Source organism: Nycticebus coucang, chromosome 5 (genome assembly GCF_027406575.1).
Source record: "Nycticebus coucang isolate mNycCou1 chromosome 5, mNycCou1.pri, whole genome shotgun sequence".
NCBI lineage: Eukaryota > Metazoa > Chordata > Mammalia > Primates > Lorisidae > Nycticebus > Nycticebus coucang.
In genome coordinates, this window is record NC_069784.1 from 128,388,324 (window position 1) to 128,401,621 (window position 13,298).

General features: G+C 38.2%; 1 pseudogene; it reads left to right on the plus strand.

Moving 5' to 3' along the window:
* Window positions 1-515: 515 nt before the first annotated feature.
* On the plus strand, window positions 516-12,922 carry LOC128585592 (myc target protein 1-like; annotated as a pseudogene).
* The last annotated feature ends 376 nt before the right edge of the window (window positions 12,923-13,298 follow it).

The window sequence follows — 13,298 nt, forward strand, 5'->3', positions numbered from 1 at the left end:
TGTCAGACTGTCATTCCTGCGCCGACCTCTCAACCTTCCTCGTTCCTTCTCCCTGTTTTCCCTCGGACTGAAGCCCACCGACTGGGTGGTCCGCGGCACCCAGTGTCAAGAATGAGCACTAATCATGACACTCAGTCACCACAGGTGCAAAGTAATAATGATCAGAGACATTTGCTGCACAGCAAAGGCAAACAAACTGCAAGAATAGGAGTCTGCAAGAGGAACGCGGTCGTCTCAATACTGGAGGTGAGACCCGGAAGTCTGAACCCACACTGTCCTGCCTTTCCTAGCAGGACTGGCTTTGGGGTAACTGACAGTTTGCTTTCTGCCTTTGGGGTAACTGACAGGTTGGAGTTACATAATGAACTTCTCAATGGACAGGTGTCTTCCCTGAACCTCCCCTAAGAACTTACAGGGTCTGAAAATTAGCAATTTTAATTATATGATAACAAGCCTTATGAGCCCAGGTCAGGGTAGGTCACTAGGGGCTCCTTGCTATCTATTCCCCCCAGGTAATGGTTCCTCATTGTATCTTGATTCCTACTGTAGGCCCAGCCACACCCCTTAGTCTACTGTCCTATCAAGGAGGTAAGTTAGAGGCTGTGTTAGTGTCTCATGCCAGGCCCAGCCACTCTGCTCTACGTGTCAGGTGAGAAGTGTGTGTGTGTGTGTGTGTGCGCGCGCGCGCGCGCGCATGCGTGTGTTCAGACAGCATGTCTTTCTTCTGAGGCAGCCCTGGAGGTCAGCATGGGCGATGGCTGATTGTGGTGGCAGCTGTGGTGGCGCTGCTGGAGCCCAGCTGCTGCCACACTGAGGGCCTCTTGGGTGTCAGCCTGGTGGTGCTCCTGTATAGGGGATTAGGAGGTGGTACCCAAGCCAAACCAGCACCACCCAATAAATAGTTATTCAAATCATTGTTTTTATAAATTTAGCATATTATTATCATTATCATTATTTTTAATGTGGCAGTGTTCAAGATTTTTTATCTTTGATCTTCAGTTGTTCAACTGTGATATGCATAGTTCTTTATACATTTTATGCTTGGCTTGGTTTTACCAAGAGTCAATGTGTAGATTAATTTCTTTTGCAAAATTTTAGAACTTTCGGTCTATTTACTCAGTTTTTTTTTTTTTTTTATTGTTGGGGATTCATTGAGGGTACAATAAGCCAGGTTACACTGATTGCAATTGTTAGGTAAAGTCCCTCTTGCAATCATGTCTTGCCCCCATAAAGTGTGACACACACCAAGGCCCCACCCCCTCCCTCCGTCCCTCTTTCTCCTTCCCCCCCCATAACCTTAATTGTCATTAATTGTCTTCATATCAAAATTGAGTACATAGGATTCATGCTTCTCCATTCTTGTGATGCTTTACTAAGAATAATGTCTTCCACTTCCATTGAGGTTAATACGAAGGATGTAAAGTCTCCATTTTTTTTAATGGCTGAATAGTATTCCATGGTATACATATACCACAGCTTGTTAATCCATTCCTGGGTTGGTGGGCATTTAGGCTGTTTCCACATTTTGGCGATTGTAAATTGAACTGCAATAAACAGTCTAGTACAAGTGTCCTTATGATAAAAGGATTTTTTTCCTTCTGGGTAGATGCCCAGTAATGGGATTGCAGGATCAAATGGGAGGTCTAGCTTGAGTGCTTTGAGGTTTCTCCATACTTCCTTCCAGAAAGGTTGTACTAGTTTGCAGTCCCACCAGCAGTGTAAAAGTGTTCCCTTCTCTCCATATCCACGCCAGCATCTGCAGTTTTGAGATTTTGTGATGTGGGCCATTCTCACTGGGGTTAGATGATATCTCAGGGTGGTTTTGATTTGCATTTCTCTAATATATAGAGATGATGAACATTTTTTCATGTGTTTGTTAGCCATTCGTCTGTCATCTTTAGAGAAAGTTCTATTCATGTCTCTTGCCCATTGATATATGGGATTGTTGGCTTTTTTCATGTGGATTAATTTGAGTTCTCTATAGATCCTAGTTATCAAGATTCTGTCTGATTGAAAATTTGCAAATATCCTTTCCCATTGTGTAGGTTGTCTCTTTGCTTTGGTTATTGTCTCCTTAGCTGTACAGAAGCTTTTCAGTTTAATGAAGTCCCATTTGTTTATTTTTGTTGTTGCTGCAATTGCCATGGCAGTCTTCTTCATGAAGTCTTTCCCCAGACCAATATCTTCCAGTGTTTTTCCTATGCTTTCTTTGAGGATTTTTATTGTTTCATGCCTTAAGTTTAAGTCCTTTATCCATCTTGAATCAATTTTTGTGAGTGGGGAAAGGTGTGGGTCCGGTTTCAGTCTTTTACATGTAGACATCCAGTTCTCCCAACACCATTTATTGAATAGGGAGTCTTTCCCCCAAGGTATGCTCTTGTTTGCTTTACCAAAGATTAGGTGGTTGTAAGATGTTAGTTTCATTTCTTGGTTTTCAATTCGATTCCAAGTGTCTATGTCTCTGTTTTTGGGCCAGTACCATGCTGTCTTGACCACTATGGCTTTGTAGTACAGACTAAGATCTGGTATGCTGATGCCCCCGGCTTTATTTTTATTACTAAGAACTGCCTTAGCTATATGGGGTTTTTTCCAGTTCCATAAAAAATGCAGAATCGTTTTTTCCAAATCTTGAAAGTATGATGTTGGTATTTTGATAGGAATGGCATTGAATAGGTAGATTGCTTTGGGAAGTACAGATATTTTAGCAATGTTGATTCTTCCCATCCATGAGCATGGTATGTTCTTCCATTTGTTAATATCCTCTGCTATTTACTTTCTGAGGAGTTCATAGTTTTCTTTATAGAGGTCCTTCACCTCCTTCATTAGGTATATTCCTAGGTATTTCATTTTCTTTGAAACTATGGTGAAGGGAGTTGTGTCCTTAATTAGCTTCTCATCTTGACTGTTATTGGTGTATACAAAGGCTACTGACTTGTGGACATTGATTTTATATCTTGAAATGTTACTGTACTTTTTGATGACTTCTAGGAGTCTTGTGGTTGAGTCTTTGGGGTTCTCTAAGTATAAGATCATGTCGCCAGCAAAGAGGGAGAGTTTGACCTCTGCTGCTTGCATTTGGATTCCCTTTATTTCCTTGTCTTGCCTAATTGTATTGGCTAGAAATTCATGCACTATGTTGAATAGTAAAGGTGACAGAGGACAACCTTGTCTGGTTCCAGTTTTAAGAGGAAAAGCTTTCAGTTTTACTCCATTCAGTAAAATATTGGCTGTGGGTTTGTCATAGATAGCTTCAATCAGTTTTAGAAATGTGCCACCTATGCCTATACTCTTCAGTGTTTTAATTAGAAAAGGATGCTGGATTTTATCAAATGCTTTTTCTGCATCTATTGAGAGGATCATGTGATCTTTATTTTTGCCTCTGTTAATATGGTAGATAACGTTTATGGACTTGCATATGTTAAACCAGCGTTGCATCCCTGGGATGAAGCCTACTTGATTATGATGAATGACTTTTTTGATGATAAGCTGTAATCTATTGGCTAGGATTTTGTTGAGAATTTTTGCATATATATTTATGAGTGAGATTGGTCTGAAATTCTTTTTGTTTCGGTCTTTTCCTGGTTTTGGTATCAGGTTGAAGTTTGCTTCATAGAATGTGTTGGGGAAGATTCCATCTTCCTCAATTTTTTGGAATAATTTCTGCAGTACAGGAATAAGCTCTTCCTTGAAGGTTTGATAGAATTCTGGAGTGAAGCCATTTGGACCAGGGCATTTTTTGGTTAGAAGATTTTTTACTGTTTCTTTGATCTCAGTGCTTGAAATTGGTCTGTTCAGGAGCTCTATTTCTTCCTGGCTGAGTCTAGGGAGAGAGTGTGATTCCAAATATTGATCCATTTCCTTCACATTGTCAAATTTCTGGGCATAGAGTTTCTGGTAGTATTCAGAGATGATCTCTTGTATCTCTGTGGGATCAGTTGTTATTTCCCCTTTATCGTTTCTGATTGAGGTTATTAGAGATTTTACTTTTCTATTTCTAGTTAGTCTGGCCAATGGTTTATCTATTTTATTTATTTTTTCAAAAAACCAACTCCTTGTTTCATTAATGTTCTGAATGATTCTTTTGTTTTCAATTTCATTGATCTCTGATTTGATTTTGGATATTTCTTTTCTTCTACTGAGTTTAGGCTTAGATTGTTCTTCTTTTTCCAATTCCATAAGATCTCTTGTGAGATTGTTGATGCGCTGTCTTTCTGTTTTTCGAATGTAGGCATCTAAAGCGATAAATTTTCCTCTCAAAACTGCTTTTGCAGTATCCCACAGGTTTTGGTAGCTTTTGTCTTCATGTTGTTATGCTCAAGGAAGTTAATGATTTCCTATTTTATTTCTTCCTGCACCCATCTGTTATTCAACAGAAGATTGTTTAATTTCCATGCATTTGGGGTCGAGCGTTTTTGTTAGAGTTGAGTTCCACCTTTAGTGCCCTATGTTCTGAGAAGATACAAGGTAAAATTTCAATTCTTTTGATTCTGTTGATATTTGTTTTGTGTCCCAGGATATGATCAATTTTGGAGAATGTTCCATGGGGTGATGAGAAGAATGTATATTCTTTATCTTTGGGGTGGAGTGTTCTATATGCGTCTATCAAGCACAGTTGTCCTAGGGTCTCATTTAAATCTCTTATATCTTTGCTTAATTCTGTTTAGAGGATCTGTCCAGCTCTGTGAGAGGAGTGTTGAAGTCCCCTGTTATGATGGTATTATCAGATATCATATTGCTCAGACTGAGTAAGGTCTGTTTCAAGAATCTGGGAACATTTAAATTGGGTGCATAAATATTTAGAATTGAAATGTCTTCTTGTTGTATTTTTCCCTTGACCAATATAAAGTGACCATCTTTGTCTTTTTTGACTTTAGTTGCTTTAAATCCACATGTACCTGAAAATAAGATTGCAACTCCTCTTTTCTTCTGAATTCCATTTGCCTGAAAAATTGTCTTCCGACCCTTGACTCGGAGCTTTAATTTGTCTTTTGAAGCCAGATCTGTTTCTTGCAGACAGCAAATGGATGGCTTGTGTTTTTTAATCCAGTCAGCCAATCTATGTCTCTTCAATGGGGAATTCAAGCCATTAACATTTATTGAGATAATTGATAAGTGTGGTAGTATTCTATGCGTCTTATTTTGTGAGAGTCCATTGCTTAGTTTTATCTTTTGCATCAGTGTGGAGGTTAGGTTCTCTCCTTTAATTTCTGAGATCTTACATTGCTGCTGATCCATTGTGGTGGTCAGTGTGCAGAACAGGTTGAAGTATTTCCTGTAGAGCTGGTCTTGTGGTGGCAAATTTTCTCAATGATTGTATATCCATAAATGATTTGATTTCTCCGTCAATTTTTAACCTTAGCTTAGCAGGATACAGAATTCTGGGCTGGGAATTGATATAGCTCTGCTATATCTGTTTAAGTAGATTAAAGGTAGATGACCATTTTATTCTTGCTTGGAAAGTTTCATTAGATAAGTCTGCAGTCAGTGTGATGGATTTGCCCCTGTAGGTCAACCGGCGCTTACTCCTGGCAGCTTGCAGAATCTTTTCTTTTGTCTTGACTTTGGACAGGTTCATCAGAATGTGTCTTGGAGAAGCTCGGTTAGAGTTGAGGTGACCTGGGGTCCGATGTCCCTCTGAAAGCAGTGTGTCGAATCTTTGGTGATATTTGGGAAATTTTCTTTTATAATATTCTCTAGTATGGCTTCCATTCCACTGGGGCGTTCTTCTTCCCCTTCTGGAATTCCTATAACTCGTATGTTGGAACGCTTCATAAAGTCCCATAATTCTGACAGTGAATGTTCTGCTTTCTCTCTCTTCTTTTCTGCCTCTTTTACTATCTGAGTTATCTCAATAACTTTGTCTTCTACCTCTGAAATTCTTTCTTCTGCATGATCTAACCTGTTGCTGATACTTTCCATTGCATCTTTAAGTTCCCTGATTGACTGTTTCAGTTCCTTCAGCTCTGCTATATCCTTTTAATATTCTTCATATCATTCATCTCTTATTTGATTCTGTTTTTGGATTTCCTTTTGTTTATCTTCCACTTTATTAGCAGTTCCTTTCATTGTTTCCATCATTTCTTTCATGGTTTTCAACATGTGTATTCTAAATTCCCTTTCTGTCATTCCTAACATTTCTATACTGGTGGAATCATCTGCAGTAGCTACCTCATGGTCCCTTGGTGGGGTTGTTCTGGACTGGTTCTTCATGTTGCCTGGAGTTTTCTGCTGATTCTTCTTCATGAGTGATTTCTTTTATCTGTTTCCTTGCCCTAATTTTCCTTTCACTTCACCTTGCTCTTTAAGTTCTTGTGCCTGTGGACTAAGGGTTACAGGACCAGAGGGGTGAGAAGGTTGAAGAGCAAAAAAGGGATGAAAGAAAGGAGGACCGAGTGATAAGAAAAAAAAGAAAAATAGAGAAAGGAGAGGGGGTGGGTAAAAGGAATATTGACAAAAAGAAGAGAGGCACAGAAAGAGGGAGACAGAACAATATAGGTGTACAGTAGGGTACTTTGACACAACCTTAAAAAAAAAACCCACCTTCTGGGGGTGCCCTGTTGGGTAGTTCCCTTGAGGTCAGCAGCTCTTTGCTAACCTGATCAGACACAGTACCCCACCTCCACCCAGTAGAGAGGAAAGACAAAAATGCTATAAATCAAACCAAAACAAGCAAACAGAAAACTTCACGGGATAAAATTGGGTGAAAAACCAAATAATAGCAGTAGAAACACTAGCAAAAATGAAGTTCTAATTATTGAAAATGACAGCAATGGGAAATTATAATTAAACTAGAAAAATAGAGAAAGAAAAAGGATCTGTATGGAAAAGGTTGAACTTATAAAACAAAACAACATCAAAATAAACAAACAGAAAAAAAACAACCAAACCAAACCAAAACAAACAAACAAAAAAACACAACCAAAAACAAAGCAGTATGTATATGTTATTGAATATTGTCTGGGCAACACGTGGTCTTCTGGGGTATGAGATGTTAATCACAGTTCTGATACAACTGGATGCTGCTGATTTCTCAAACTCCAGCAGGTAGACACCCTAAATCTCTCTTCAGCCCACTTAAAAGGCACTTTGAACTTGTAAACTTGCTGAGCAGAAGCTTTCCCAGGAAAGTGCTTGTTGCTGGAATCACTGCTGAAGTAGCTATCCACTTACCCAGTGTGCCAAAACCAGACTCTCTCTGCCCCTGAGGTTTAGGGCTGCAAGGAGGCTCAGACCCCACCCTTAGGCTACTTGGTCACTGAGTTACCAGCTCCCACCCAATTCTAGCTCTGCGACCCTGAGGGCGGAGCTTGCCAGGGCAGATCACTCACAATGGCTCCCTGTGACCCACAGCCAAACACTATTAGCTCCGTCTGGCTCAGCGGCTCAGACTGGGGCCCTAGACAATGGCCAAAGTTCTCCGCACTCCTGCTCAGGCTCTCCCCAACACAGTTCAACTGAGTGCCAAGTCCACAGACACCAAAACAGTTCACAGGTAAGGCCTTTCTGGTTTGCATTCTCGCTGCTACTGAACTTACAGTTGCAGGCGGGTTTAGATGGATTGAACACACGCAACCACTTGCCATTTTTCCACTGTTTTAGTCCTCCTCTTGGGGTCCAGAAGTCTCTCGCTGACTCCCTGTATCCTCATAGGGGTGATGATAGGTAGATCCCACCACCCAGAGATGCCTGGAGTCCTATCTCCCCAGACTCACAGTGCCCAGATGCAAGGAAGCTGTTACTCGGCCGCTATCTTGCTCTGCCTCTTATCTATTCACTCAGTTTTTTTAGCTTTATTCTCTCTTTCCTTCTGGAACTACAACTACACATATGTTAAATGTTTGTTTTTATATTGTTCCATCAGTGCCAGAGGCTGCTTTTATCATCCAAGTATTTTTTTTTTCTGTTCTTTGAATTGAATAAATTCTAGTAATATATCTCTAAGTTTGCTGATTCTTTTACTCTGCCATCTTCATTTCACTGTTAAGCTCATGGCACAAATTGTTTGAGTTCTGATACTCTTTTACTTCCAAAATATCCAGTTGTTGTTTCTTGTGGTTTCTGTTTCTTTGCTGAAATTTTCTACCTTTTTATTCACATTATGATAACTATCCAATGATTATTCAGCAAATCACTTAATATGGACAGATGAGTTACTGCATAATTTCTGTCTGCTAATTCTAACATCTAGGTCATCTTAGAATTTATTTTATTTTTGTTGTTGTTGACTGCCTTTTCTCAATCATAGGCATAAGAAATTGTTTATAACTAAAATTTTGGAGTCTTCCTCTCTGGTTTTCTCTTTTCCAGGATTTCCTTCTCACATTCTAGCAGTTCTGGTTGTCACAACCTTTGTCCTCTGTTGTCCAAGATCAGAAATACTGCTGGGTTTCAACCGTAGTTTTATCTGCCTCCCACATTTCAGACTGAAAGCTGCCCTCAGATTGTAGGAACTTGCCTAGTGCTCGCTGTTCTTTTCTTCCAGGTGGAAGCTCCTCTCTAGCAGTTGCATACATTTGGTCATTCTTCAGTGCCTATAGGTGGGATTTTCTTTTCGTATATTACTTTCAGTGTTTATAATCATTATACCTGGAAAAGTCAGTCCATAAAAGCTAATATGGAATCCTACCCATCCTCATATGTTTTTGTTGCCGATATAATCTTTTGTAATGTCACCTTCCTCATTCCTGATATTGGTATTTCATTCTCCCAATAGGATGTTCTGGCAGAAGAGATAATACATAGAAAATACTCTTTAACTTATTAGAATTAATCCAATGTTGTGCCCTAAATAGTATTCTCTCTAAAAATCTTTTTGCCCAAAGTCTTCCTATTGCCTGGACCATCCTCCTGTTTACTATAACATATCAAGAACGACATGGCCTGCTTTGGTAAAAACTGAGCTCATGATAATAACTGCAGAGAGTTTTTGAGTGTTTTAATCAGTATTCCATTCTGTTACTGATAAAATCATTTTCAGAAATTGGAATTATTCAACTCAAGGCCACTAGATGGTGACCTCCACTTAATTTTAATAGCAATGGCTAGAATTTGAGGTATTCATTACATTTACTGTAAACCATATTCAATATTAGAATCTTAGAATTAGATGGCACTATAGTAGCTGTGGTTATTAGGTCAAGAAGGGTAAAGTGAGTTGATTAAATGATTCAACTGTTAACAGTAAGAACCAGCATTTATTAATGGTTTTTCATGTCGCATGCACTTGCCATTGTGTAGATACAGGTTACAAATTATGATAACAATATTTAATTTACATGACATGCCTCACCAGTGTTAGAGTTTGTTCCTTATGCCTTCAAAGGGAGATATACATTTCTAAAAGTTAGAATTTGGTCTCATTAGCCATTATATTTTAATTGTAAAATGTAATATTAACGTTTATTTTTCTTTTCTTAAAATTTTTGGAAAGTATGAAGGCATCCAGTTTTCCAAGAAGCAATATCTTTGCCAATTATTTTGTTATTTTGAGTTAGATTTCCTGCATGGCTTGGCAAAAAATAAGTTTCCAAAATGTATTGCCAAAAGTCTGCCAGAATGGAATTATATATATATATGAAAATTTAAAGCTGTTTGACCAATGGATGGTATTGTTATTATACAGTTTCTGAATTCTACAGTGTGGGCAGTTCAGACGATTATTACTTATAGTTAAATAAAAGGAATCATTCTGGAGGACCATCCAGGACCAGGCTGCACTTCAGTTATGACAGCAGACATTTTTTGTCTGATTGCTTTTCTGCATTTCTACAGTTATTTTTGCAGTTTGGACTTAAGAGAACTTAACAAGATAGATAAATATTTTATCATGTATGATAGGAGGTCTTTGAAATTCTATGTCAACACTTTCACTTAGAATTATTTTAGAGATTTTGCATGTATAGTGAGGTTATAATGTTTAATTCAATAATTTCTAAATACATATTTTACTGACTTTATGAGTTATGAATTCATTTTATGTTATGTGTACCCAACTGAGCAAAATTAAGCAAATTCCTATCAAATGCAGTATTTTTTTTCTGATTCATTTTTATAACTTCTGTACCTCCTTCTAATCCTATTTTATATTTAAAATTTAAATTACGTATTATTGAGATGTATAGACTATTCTGAATCTCATGTATATTTTAAATTCACAACTTGATCCTTTCCATCAAATATATAATGCAATATTTGATGATATTTTGAGTATTTTCCCCACTTCGGAGCTCAGATTATAGGTCTACAATGCCAAATCAAAATGTTATCATGCCACAGAGGATAATTATTTTAAATAGATAAATTGTCAAATTGCTTTCCTAGAAATATTATTCTAGTGGCTCAAAAAGCAATCTTTTTACTCACAAAAATGAAATTTGTCTTTTAAGATTGTGATAGTCCAAGATATTCTTTAATAACTTATCTACTGGAGTTTGGATAGTATACACTAAGACAGCGGTTCTCAACCTGTGGGTCGCAACCCCTTTGTAACAATGAAAATACATCCTGCATATCAAATATTTATATTATGATTCATAACAGTAGCAAAATTACAGTTATGAAGTAACAATGAAAATAATTTTATGGCTGGGGGTCACCACAACATGAGGAACTGTATTAAAGGGTTGTGGCATTAGGAGGCATTAGGAAGGCTGAGAACCACTGCACTAAAAGCATGTAGAGAACTCCTATAACCTTTAAATGCTTTTATTGGGTAATTGAATCTATTTTTCTTTCTGGATTCTGTTTTTCTGAAATAAAGGAAATATCTCTTTTTTATTTCACTCATTACACCTGTTTGTAGTGATTAAATGGGTTTTTTTGTTTTTGTTTTTTTTTTTTATTGTTGGGGATTCATTTAGGGTACAATAAGCCAGGTTACACTGATTGCAATTGTTAGGTAAAGTCCCTCTTGCAATCATGTCTTGCCCCCATAAAGTGTGACACACAGCATCTGTTTGTAGTGATTAAATAGGTTTATACGCACAAAAAAGACATCAACTTTGTCAATGTATTTGTTTTCTTACTTTATATCATACGTGAGTGCAAATAATTGTCTCCTCATCAGTGATAGTTGTCAATTACTAAAATAAATCAAGTGTTAGTTCTACCACAGAAATCTATTAAAAGGGTGGAAAAGTAGACTCTCTCTCTTTGTGGGAGAAGCACCAAAGCATCTGTGGCCATTCCTCCCTGTATTCTCACAACCCCAGTCAGCTTATTTCCAGTCTATACTCGTCTCAATACTGAATCCCTGATAAGGAGTTTGGCAAGGTGGCATGTCCTCCTACTTAACAGTCACTCATTTTAGTCTAGAAAGTGTTGGAGGTTTTACTGAAGATTGGATACTTGAAGTAGATTTTGAAGAATGAGTTTTCCAGACAGAAGATGATTAAACATTGTATCCAGATATAAGGAGAAATATGTAGAAAGGCAGAGTTTTAGAGACAGTGAGAAAATAACCATGGCTCCATGGTTAGATCAGGGGGTAGTGAATGGGAAAATGTTGGGGCAGTGAGGCTGGAGGAGTCTTCTAATATCAAGAGTTTGCCCATGCAAAGCAGAGCCTCAGCTACCTGCTGTCATTCAAGAATATGTTTTTAGTTCACAAGAGGCAGTAAGGTAGCACTTCCATTTGGGGAAGGTATTCCCTCCTTGTCCCACCTGCCAAATAGGAAATCTGAACAAATGCAGTCCTCTGAGAGGATATGCCTGTGTAACAGACTCTGTGGAGGTTCAGGGACAGGAATTTCATTATCACAACAAGGGCAGGCTACCAGCATGAGCTAGATCTTGGAAACAAGAAAGAACCCAGTAGTCAGCACAGGTCAAGTTATCAAGGACTCAGAGATACAGTGCCCATCTGGGAGCTCAGGAAGTATGACACAAATCAGTCAGCTCACCAGATGTCTCTATCTCAGCACTTCCTCTCCCAGAATGAGCACAGGAAGTGAGGCATCATGAAGGCTGCAGGTGGGAGAAAGCACAGTGACTGATGGAAGCATGCAGAGGAAAGGGCAAAGTCTCAGTGATGAAGGAATTCTTTATCAACGTGGCATGTTCATTACTAATGTCACTGAAAAGGAAATGATCTTTGCACTTCAATTGTATATCAACAACTTATTATATTACCTAACATATGGCCTTAGTGAGACTGCTTTATTTCTTATTTCTTGAAGATAATATATACTATCATAAGCAATCTTAAAGTTGTTATTTTCTATCTTTTGGCTTGAATAAATGAAAACATTAGTAGCTTCCATTTGTTCATATCTACTTCCCACCATCTTGTATTTCTCTAATTCAAAGTATATTTAAATGAATGATGCATTCTCTGAATTACAGTTTAAACTCTCCTTGATTTGAAGATCTATATCAAAATCGATTTAGCTATTTGTTTTCCTTTTTTTCAGAGGACCTTATAATGTCCTTCACAGTATCCATGGCAATTGGGCTTGTAATTTGAGGATTTATTTGGGCTCTGTTTGTGTGTCTGTCTAGAAGAAGAGCCAGTGCACCCATCTCACAGTGGAGTTCCAGCAGGAGAGCTAGGTCATCTTACACCCATGGCCTCAACAGAACTGAATTTTACCGCCACAGTGGCTGTGAACGCCGAAGCAACCTCAGCCTGGCCAGTCTCACTTTCCAGAGACAAGCTTCCCTGGAGCAAGGAAATTCCTTCCCAAGAAAATTAAGCTTCAGGGCTTCTACTTTTCATCCCTTTCTGCAATGTCCACCACTTCCTGTGGAAACGGAAATTCAGCTGGTGACTCTCCCCTCTTCCAATACGTCTCCTGGCATCAACACTTGCCACAGTCTGAGCCGTCCTGACCTCCACTTGTCCGCTAACAGTCTTCGAGTTGGGCTGTCAACACTGCCCCCACCTGCTTATGACTCCATCATAAAGGCATTCCCAGATTCCTGAGGAGGGTACTTAGGTATTTCTTTCTTTCTTATCTTGTTTTTTATGGAATGGACAATATAAATATGTTAAAGAGAATTTCCAGAGCATGACTCAAACAACTAATGAATTTCCAAGTTTAAATACGTTTGTGAGTGTTGGACATTACAATGTAAAGCAAATTGTCTTTGAATAGGATTTTTTCCTTATGTCTCAAAATGTATTATTTTCCCAAATAGTTATATATTTATGTATTTGTATTCATTGGGAGGCTTATCAAAGATAATCACTCTAATCTGAGAATTAGCTATGAGGCAGCATGTATATTTTTGATTAAAAGAGATATTTGTGGTTTATAATCCTCATTCACTTTCCAACATGACTATAAAGAAAAAAATAT